The following is an 11,075-nucleotide window of genomic DNA, read 5'->3' on the forward strand; positions in this document are numbered from 1 at the left end:
AGAAAGAGGTGAATTGCAAAAGTTTATCCTTCCTAAGGTACCAGGCTGTTGATTTGATAACATATTCTTTGCTACAGAGCCAGTAGAGTCAATTTAAGGAGTATTGAACTGACCACAATGGAATTAGGCAGCTCTAAAACGATGAGAGGCTCCTCCAAAATTCTGATGAACTCTGGGCCATTCTCCTAAGAGTATAAGTATAAACCAAGAAAAGAGAATACAAAGAGATTGAAAGGTACATCATTTTGGCATTTTTGTTCATAAAAAAAGGTATTAAAGGTACAGGAAATGTAATTCACTGTACCTTTATTTTCCTTTCATTAAGGCTAATTGAGGAGTCAAATAACTGATTTCGCCTCGAGTTGAACAAGCGACGCCTGTCAAGACAAGTACTTCGGGTCAGCCATGTGCTGTTACAGCTTCTGGAAGAGAAAGAGCAGTGAGATTAGATCTAAATTTAACAGCAAGGAGTCCTGGCTGGAGTCACTCAGCACACCCTGGGATTCGAACTAGCGAACTCCAGGGGTGGTAGCCAGCATATTTACTACTGAGCTACCTAATAATTTATGTACATATATGAGGACAGTGGAATTAAGTTGTGAAATATTAAATAATACCAAGCTATAGAAAGTCAGATTTGTATTTATTTTTTTATCAAATTGTTCATTATGTTTCGAGGAGTGTTGGTTTTTCATGTTTTAGAAATATTACAGACATTACAGCTGATTTTCTGTAACAAGCAATGGCCAGCATCGTCCAATCACAGCCAAGTTAAAATAAATGTATACTTTTAAATTCTGAATCTAAATAATGATTACCATTGTCCCATGTCTGTCATGTTGAGTGGTCTAAAAATCATCTGCAGCCTGAAACTGAACTTTTGATAGGAAGTTTGGATTTCATTCACTTGGCTTCATAGGCAATTTATAGGAAGCTCCCTTGCTCCCTGTTTAGTGAACAACTGTGCTGTCTGTCTGCACTGGTCTCAGAACAGTTCAAAATGCACTATATTTTCAACCTAACTCCATATAAAGCCCCTGAAAACTAATGTATTTTCTCAATGTTAAAATGCATAAATGTAAATAAAGGATTTCTAATGAAAATTTAGTGCTATTGTCCACTATAGTGTACATTGTGTTTAGCAGCATGGCGTTTCGTGATAAATAGCTCAAACTTTACAAATGGCATATCGGATGAAACTAGAGACTCTAATCTTTTGATTCTAACAGGTTTCAATATAAAAACGTAATTAGGTTTCTTATACCAGATGTAGTTTTTTTGGCATTTCTCCCAAAGACAAACCCTATTATGATCGGTGCAATGTTGTTTTGTCATATGACTCCAAAATCCAAAGTTTAACTCTTTACTGACAGCCCAGAGTGTCCAGAATTTAGATCAGGCGGTTTAAATGAAATGAAATTATTTGTTGAGTATAGTGAAGCCAAAATACAATGTCCACACATGTGTACGCGGGGTACCACAAGAATCATTTGCTATATAATAATGACACAATCAGGTAAAATGATCAATAAACATTTGTTTATTGTAGCTGCTTTTCCATAAAAAAAAACTTAAAAAAAACAGCAGTCACAGAAATAGTCTAATTTAGAATCATTCAAAACAAAAGAAGAGAGCAAAGCAAAAAGCTAAACTGCAATTTTCCACATATCTTTTCATTCACAAAGAATGATTAAAATAATAAAAATTGTTATGTCACATAATTTCTCACCTTGGCTAATTTCTTTATCTTTATTTTATGACTTTTTTCCTCCTATTTTACACAGCACATGAAGCCAAATGTGTGCAGCATCCTTGTAAATGTGTCCAGTCATGGTGTCCTTCTCATCCAGAAGACAGCAATGTAAGGCTGTTTTAATGCAATTTTAAAGAGAGAAGCTTCTCACTACGGCCATGTGAGACGGGAATGCTTTAGCCAGTGTGCGGGATACAACCCGCTGTAGTCGCAAGCCATTGGGAAAGTTTAAACCTCCGTGGCAGCGAAGCATTGTCATCATTGTGCTGGCATCATGTTATATACTTGTGGCATCAACTGAAGGAGTTGCTGATGCTTCATGTTAAAAATTTCACTGGATATTGTGTTTGCCAATTTTTCAATTGGTCAGACATTGTGACGTTTTAACGGTCAAAAACCGGTGATGGAAATCTAACAGAAATCCTGATACAGAGGTAATCAAAAATGCATGTGACCGCTCTAAAGTTTTAAACTTTTTTTAAAATAGTTTTTAAAAGGAAATAACCATCCAATCCTAGAATTTGAAAAGTGCAAACATAAACATGCATGGGAACTTCACAGATCTGTTTCAGTGTGTCTGATATCAACTTTCACTGATACAGATGAGAAGCATATTCATCTGAAGCTCAGTTAATATAGGTAATCCACTAAAATAACAAAGAATTCTGCTCAGAATGTTGTGTTTGTGAATAGATTAAACTGAATCTGGGAGAAACAGTGTGTCGTATTTATTTATTTTTTTCTTCACTTTTTGCAGTTTATTGTCATGCAGCACACTTACATAGGGATTGATGTACTATATCTCGTCAAGTTACTTAAGAATAGTAATCCACTACAAATTACTTTTAGGTTACTTTCTTAAACACTTTTCCGCACAAATTCAAACTAATGGCCACGCCTGCCACAGTGAGCGAGCCAGCGGCCACGCCTGCCACAGTGAGCGAGCCAGCGGCCACGCTTGTCACAGTGAGCGAGCCAGCGGCCACGCATGTCACAGTGAGCGAACCAGCGCCTACGGCCTCTACCGTCAGAGAGCCTGAGTCCTCGTCAACCACGGTCAGCGAGCCTGAGCCCTTGCCAGCCACGGCCAGCGAGCCTGAAGCCACGCTGACCAGGAACAGCATCCCAGCTTCGCCAGTCGCATCAGCCCGGAGGAAGAGGAGAAAGGGAGAGGTCTCTGCACTCCAGCCTCCGCCTGCCGCAGCCTCATGCCCTAAACCCCCCTTGGCTCTGGCCTCAGCGCCCAGCAAACCCAAGCCGGCACATACCACGGTAACCCAGCCAGAGCCTGTAGACTCAGACGTCAGTGAGCCAGTGCCGATAGCCTCAAACGTCAGTGTGCCAGTGCCTGTAGCCTCGACCGTCCCTGAGCCAGCGCCTGTAGCCTCGACCGTCCCTGAGCCAGCGCCTGTAGCCTCGACCGTCCCTGAGCCAGCGCCTGTAGCCTCGACCGTCCCTGAGCCAGCGCCTGTAGCCAGGACCGTCCAAGAGCCAGCGCCAGTGGTCATGCCCGTCCTAGAGCCAGCGCCTCCCGAGCCTTCCAGGGCTCTGCCTCCCGAACCTTCCAGGGCTCCACCTCCCGAGCCTTCCAGTGCTCCGCCTCCCGAGCCTTCCAGGGCTCCGCCTTCCGAGTTTCCCGAGTTTTCCAGAGCTCCGCCTTCCGAGTTTCCCGAGCTTTCCAGAGCTCCACCTTCCGAGCTTTCCAGAGCTCCGCCTTCCGAGATTCCCGAGCTTTCCAGAGCTCCGCCTTCCGAGTTTCCCGAGCTTTCCAGAGCTCCGCCTTCCGAGTTTCCCGAGCTTTCCAGAGCTCCGCCCTCCGAGCTTCCCAGAGCTCCACCTCTCAAGCCTCTCGAGCCTACCAGGGCTCCGCCCCTCAAGCCTCTCGAGCCTCCCAGGGCTCCGCCTCTCAAGTCTCTCGAGTCTTCCAGGGCTCCGTCTCTCAAGCCTCCCAAGCTTTCCAGAGCTCCTCCTCCCGAGCCTCCTGGGGCTCCGCCTTCCAGGCCTCTCGAGCCACCCAGGGCTCCGCCTCTCGAGCCTTCCAGGGCTCCACCCTCAGAGCCTCCCGAGCCTCCTACGGCTCCGCCTCCCGAGCCTCCTACGGCTCCGCCACTCAAGCCTTCGACGGCTCCGCCCTCAGAGCCTCCCGAGCCTCCTACGGCTCCACCTCTCGAGCCACTCAAGCCTTCGACGGCTCCACCCTCAGAGACTCCTACGTCTCTGCCCCCAGAGACTCCAGAGCCTTCCTGGTCTCCGTTCCTAAAGCCTCCCACGGCGCCGACCTACCTCGGCTCCGCCTCCTTCAGCTCCACCTCCTGAGCCTCCCTCAGCTCCGCCTTCTGGGCCTTCTGAGCCATCACCTCCCTCGGCTCTGCCTCAGAGGTCCTCCTTGGCTCCGCCTCATGCGGCTCCGCCGGCCTCCCCAGTGGCCACTCCATCTCCTAGGCCACCAAAACTGGCCTCTGTCCTGTGGTCACCTCCCAGGTCCCCTGAACCGGCCCTTGGCCCACGACCACCTCCCAGGCCACCAAAGCCGGCCTCTATCCTGTGGCCTCCTCCCAGGCCTCCTGACCCGGTCCCTGTCCTGTGGCCTCCTCCCAGGGCTTCTGACCCTGTTCCCATCCTGTGGCCTCTTCCCAGGCCCCCTGACCCAGTCCCGTGGCCTCTTCCCAGGCCCCCTGACCCAGTCCCTGTCCTGTGGCCTCCACCCAGGCCTCCTGACCCTGTTCCCGTCCTGAGACCTCCCCCCTGGCTTCCTGACCCAGTCCCTGTCCAGTGGCCTCCTCCCAGGTCCCCCAAACCTGTCCTTGCCCTGTGGCCAGCTCCCAGGCCTCCTGCACCTACCCTTGCCTGGTGGCCAGCTCCCAGACCATCGAAACCTGTCCCTGCCCGGTCGATACCTCCCTGGCCCCCTAACCCTGTCCCTTTGTGCCCCCAGGGACTGCCTAATGGGCCCCGTGGACTGTCTCATCTCCATTTGTGCCCTCGTGGACTGTCTCATTTCCCCCCTGGACTTCCTGTCTGCCCCTTGCACCTCCATGACCTGCCTGTCTTGCCCTCTGTGCCTCCCGGACTTCCTGCCTGCCCATTGTGCCCCCCTGGTCTGTCTGTCTGCCCATGTGCCCACTTGGACTGTCTGTTTGCCCCTGGTGCCCTCATGTTGTTTTTGTGGGTTTTTGTCTTTTGTTTTTTGTCTTCTAGGATCGTCTGGAAGCCGATCCTTTGAGGGGGGGCTCTGTTATGTATACCCTGTCTTGTTTCACTGTTTGCCATTTTTGTCACTTTTGCATTTCTTAGTTTTCACTTTAGTCCCTTATGTAACTCCATAGTCCCCTTGTTAGCGTTCGTGTTTTCTGTCATTGTTTTCACCTGCCCTCATTAGTTTGCCTTTTGCTTCTGTTAATCACCTTGTTATCTTGTTTGAGTTCTGTTCGTTCATTGGCCCCTTTTTCCCATGTTTATGTATTTATACCCTGTTTCTTTGTTCAGTCCTTGTCTGTCGTTGTTTGATGTTAGCCTGGTGTGTGTTTCCTTCCCGAGTCCTCTGTTTGTTTACATCGTGTTTAGTTAACTGTTTTTATGTTTTATTTCCCCATTGTGGGTTGTTCCTTTGTGTTTACCTGTTTGTTTATTAAATAAAGTTTAAACTGCGTTTGGATCCACATCTCCTCGTCTGCCTCGTTGCTCAAGCGTTACATAACTGTAATCTGATTACAATAATTTTTAATGTAATGCATTACACTACTTTTTTGACTAAAAAGTAATTATATCACAGTAACTAATTATTTGTAATTGGATTACACCCAACACTGGTCGTCATGAAATCAGATACTCTCTCCTCGTAATCCAAACACAAGTGGTCATAAGAGATGCATTTGTGCGGCCAGGTGTAAACAGCGATGTGTCTCACCTGACCAGAGGTGCCATAACAGGGGGTAAGGTTAGGATGTTTCTAAGGGACCTGGACAGACAGATGTTTATTAATAATGATAACCTTAAATGAAAAAAAATAATTTTGTACAGGTTTCAATAACTGCACCTGAAATTATGTTCTGACCACATGTGATTGAACGCATCTTCTTAATCTGAATACCAGGTGTAAATGGGGTCTATGGTGCAAAACAACTCAACATTCTGTTGCTTATGCTTTTTTATGCATTTACTGTACAAAAAGTGTCAATATTTTCTATTCAGTCTATGCCATGTGAACAATTTTGCATATTTGGGCCTATGCACTTCATTGTTATATTGAGTTTCATTCTACAGATAACAGTGTTTACTTTTTACAATTGAATTACTGTGCTGGGTAAAATCTGGGTCCTGAAGCAAAACCAGATGAGAACCAGTGCTTTAAACATGTGCAAGCATTACACAAATACAAATGGATCACATCAGTGCTACTCACCTCCTAAAATCTGCTTGTGATGGTGTGCTGTTCCCTTTCAGTGGCCAAACAGAGTTCTGACATAAAGCACCTTAGGCATAAGAAGAGGCTTTTAAAAATATATATATAATTTTATTTTTATTTTAACTTGTGTGCTTATTTCAAAATCATGGGTTGTGTGAAACATGCCTCTAAGTCTTTCTCTAACCATCTGGCTTCGGTCTGTGAGATGAGCAGCATCGTTTGGGGGTTTTTCCACCTAAAATAAATAAAATAAATAGAGTTATCAGCATGTGTCTTTTGAGTAAAAATTATGGATATTTAAGATAAATTAAAAAACATTTAATTGTTATATGTAATCCAGCAACCAAATCTAAAGCAGTCTGCTATCCATTGATTAAAAGCACAAAAATATTTTAATTACTGCATTTGAGATATCTAGTATTATATCTAGCATTGCGCTGGATCTTTTAATTAACCTGTTACATTGTTGTATTAATTTCAGTGCTAGTTGGGAATCTAGTGGAATGAAGTCAGATCTGATGTCTCTGCATTATAATTTCTACCATCAAATAAGTTCTAAACAAGAAAACTACAACTGTGTTATATTTATTTTTCATTTTACCTGTAGTACATCCTCTACCATCTGTCTGATGACTCTCTTTGGTCGGGGAAGGAGAGCGTTCTTATGATGTTGCTCACAGGTCTCCATCACTGTAAGTAAGTTCACCCGTTTGAGACCACGTCCTCACACATGCTTAGTAGAAGGCTGTTCAGATTGTCACAAAGCTGGACAGGCTAGTGGCAGAATAGCTGCAATATGTTATTTATATCTTAAGACTTGATTGTATCCTTTGATTATTGATTAGATCATGAAAAGACTTGAAGATGTAAAATAGAGATCAATGCAACTTAAAATTAATTAAATAAACTCACCTGATTTTGTGGAAGTTGATAATCCACTGTCCAATAGAGTGTCATAGTGAGTACACCACCATCTAAAACAAGAGCAAACATAAGCTAAATGTGTAAGTTTCAAACATTATTGCTTGTTATGCTTTTTAAAGGACTTTTATTTGTTGTTGGCATAACCAAGCTTTGAAAGCTCACCTTCTTAAGACACTTACCACCCATTCATTTAACCTTCAAGTCCACCACATTAATCATCTTCACAGGAAGGACTGCCAGGAAAAAGACTGGCATCATTTTGGGCCAACTCACCTTCTCTGTGGCCTGCCTCCTGGTGGAAGAGTTGCTGTGTGACATTTCTGGGGAAGTAAATAAGCCCACATCTTCAGAACGACTGCAAGTCTGCAATGATGCCGCTTGTGGAAAGGAGCATGGAACCAGGGCTGATGACACAGCACATGTTTCCAGGATCTGAGAGGGAGAGTTAGATTGTGTCATACATCAGGACATTCCAAAGTTTTTGTTGGGAATGAAGGATAAGGACATACAGTATGTGCTGAAGTTACTGTACCTTTATTGGAGATGTCTATCAATGCTTCTGCTGCACTCAGGAGGAGAGCCCAGACCTCATCCTCCTCCAGAGGCACTTCCCGTGATTCCAGTACCTCTGCCAGGGTCACAAATGAGCTCATTCTGCAAATCATGGGACACACACACACACACACACACACACACATACACATACACACAGTATAATGTGTATGTGTGCAAATATAAACTTACATATAAATAACAAGAGTGAAGTAGAACTGTAGGACTAAATTCTGAGACACAAAGAGGAGACTGGGGCTAGATGTCACACAAGAAAGTTGTCACAAGGGCTATATCTCAGTAAGTATAATGTTTTGAGTCAAATGTCCAATTACACAAATGTGTGTTTTCTCTAGCAATGGTTTTGTATGTTGGTTTCAAACATCTAGTTTAAAACTACAGAAACCCATTTTGCCCATGGTTTATTCATTTTTTTTTTCTGTCTTGTTCTGTTTTCTCGTGATCACGACTTAGACATCTCGTGTCCACGTATTTGAAACTGCATCTTTTTCTCTAAGTTTTGACCTTCTGTCAACAATGAGACAACGTTTTTGACAGCGAAAACAGCACTTTCTGAAAACGCTCTCTCAAGTGGATAACGCTCTCTTTGCATTGTAGTGTGGACAGGGAAAGCTGAGATATCTGAAAACGATATTGTATTTGTTTTCACGTGACGCAGTGTTCATATGTGTCAGTGTGGATGAGAAACTTTTGGAAAACTCTTGAAAATGGCAATGTGGACGGAAAGCGTTTCTAAAATGAATATGCTGTTTTCAATGTATTTTGATGAATGTGGATGTAGCCTTAATTTTCTAGTGATCTCAACATAACAAATGTTGTTTTCTCATTTAACAAAATTTGTCTTGTGTTCTCGTGATTTCAACTTAAATTTCTCTTGAGAAAACAACTTTTCGCAGCTGGAGGACCTCATAAAGTCACAGGCACAATTTCTTCATCTCCCTTTTATCACAACAGTATAGGCTTCTAGGTCAAGGAAATTGATTTTATATATTTATCTATAGTTTTATCTAGTGACTAGTGACAAACCTGCGGACATGCATCTCTGAGTGATCATCTGGTATCCATGGGGTAGTGATGGGAAAATGAAGCTTTCTGAAGCAATAGGGCTTTCATCAGAAATTGCTTTTTATTAAAAGGAGAGTGAAATGTGCTTGGGTGCAAACTTGTACTGGGTTTATGCTTTTTTAACCAGTTGTCAAAGCAGTCAAGTGGTTTTCAGGTGAAAAAATCTTGAACATCACATTTAACTTTTTTTACCAAATCGCTCCAATACAGTGTTTCAGTGTGAAAGGTGTTATTTATTGATTTTTTTCAACACAAGGTTTGAATATTTGGTACCGAATGTCACATTACTACCATGGAGTCTGCCAGGACCTTGTAGCTGGTCAGCGATGTAGTTGTAATAATGTAGTAATAAAGTTGATGTCTAACTTACCGTTTTCCCAGATGGCAAACACAATTATGTGTATATTTTCTCCAGCAAGCCACAAAGCTATTTCAATTGCTATCAGGCCTTGATTTAAGGGACATGTGATGCGCTCCGGCTCCTCTGACACTGCCACGTTGAATGATATATCCGCAATGATTCTGCAGATATTTGCAGAAATCAACTTTGGTTATGTTGTGATCTCAAGAAAATGATGTCACGATCACGAGAAAACAACTTTTGTCATGTTGAGATCAAGCAAATCAAGTTGTGATAACAATAATATAAATTATAATTAATATACAACCCTCTTAAATTAGAATCATTTTTGTGAATTCTACCCTCTAGACTAAAAAAATAAATAAATTCTCTACTCAATATTGACATAAAACCTATGCCAGTGGACTAATGGCGGGATGGAAAGTCGCACCAATCCAAAATCAGCCATTCAGCTCTGGTCTTCAGTCCTTGTTTCACCGTTGCCTGATTTGAATGATTCCTTTAGTGAATCAGGTGTTTAAACAAAGCAGACAGAGCAAAAGCACTCTGTTCCAAGCTTTCCTCTTTAATTACCACAAGGGTTAACTTGAGAAAATGGCCCTTATGGGCCTAACAGCCAGAGTTGTAGTCGAGACCAACTCACTCGAGTCCGAGTCGAGACCGAGACCAGAGAGAGTCGAGTCCGAGTCGAGACCGAGACCAGAGAGAGTCGAGTCCGAGTCGAGACCGAGACCAGAGAGGGTCGAGTCCGAGTCGAGACCGAGACCAGAGAGGGTTGATTACCTAATTTACTTTTATTTACTTAGTGATATTGGTTTAAAAAAATATTATCAGTTCTTCTAAGCTGGTGAAATATCAGTCCACTCTCTAAATGTAACTAATAACCTTTGCTTCTGTAATTGAAGTCCCGCAGAATGTACATGTTGCAGAGTGTTTCCTTTTAAAAGTCTTACTGCATATGAATTCTTTGTGTCCTTTAAAGGCAAACTGAATAATGGTCGATTTAGCAGACATTTTCACACATTGCTAGAGGCTCACATCCTCCCTACCTGACCGGAATCTTGCTGCCTTTGCACTAATTAGTCTCAAGTCATGCGCAGTTGCGCACTAGAAAATCACCAATCACTGGGCGTGTAAATCAATTTCAAGAAATATTATATACATACATTAATAATCATGAAAAATATTTTGAATTGGACTCGAGTGGACTCGGGAATAAGTCCGAGTCCTAAAATGTTCGAGTACGAGTCAATACCGAGTCAAAATGCAAACGAGTCCATGACAAGACCAAGACCATTAAAATATGGTCTCGAGACCGAGTCCGAGACGAGTCCGAGTCTCGAGTACTACAACACTGCTAACAGCACTACCACATGTTGACCACCTTCAAGCTTTCACACACTTCCAAACGAGCATGTATTTTAATACGGTAATTTAGTAATTGGCTTTGAGAGAACCTGGTGGATTTGCTCTAATGTGTCTGTATTATTTCCTTCTCTTACAACTAAGCTAAAAGCACCAGAAAGGTGCATAAATGACAGGAAATTGTTGGTTGACAATATATTTGATATGTTATAAATATCTGACAATTCATTTCAGAAGAACTAAGGGGCAGGGCGTTTTTCCAGTAAAACACTAGCAGGCTGAAATAAATGTCTACCTATTTATCAAGAACTGGGGCACTAAACATATAAACTGGCAACAAATATCTGTTCCAAAGATTTTCTATATTACTTTTAATCATTTTATATATAAATTAGATACAAAGATTGGAATATATTTGTCATTGCTTGAGCCAAAATGTATCTGCAACCTCACCAGTTAAATGTCATAATGGATTATCTTGATATTTGTACCTTAATGCTGCCACTAGCCTTCACTTGAATCCTTGAGTACAAACATGTCATTACAACTCTGATTTTAACAGACTCACTCTTGCCTTACATCTTCAAAACGATTGATTATGTTATGATTCTTGACAGTATGGTGCTGTC

The 11,075-nt window shown here is 42.8% G+C and overlaps 1 pseudogene; it reads right to left on the reverse strand.

Moving 5' to 3' along the window:
• The window catches only part of LOC127627247 (tyrosine-protein phosphatase non-receptor type 13-like), a 67,176-nt pseudogene extending 56,707 nt beyond the window's left edge, over window positions 1-10,469 (reverse strand).
• Window positions 10,470-11,075: the final 606 nt, after the last annotated feature.

This window comes from Xyrauchen texanus, chromosome 33 (genome assembly GCF_025860055.1).
Source record: "Xyrauchen texanus isolate HMW12.3.18 chromosome 33, RBS_HiC_50CHRs, whole genome shotgun sequence".
Lineage (NCBI taxonomy): Eukaryota > Metazoa > Chordata > Actinopteri > Cypriniformes > Catostomidae > Xyrauchen > Xyrauchen texanus.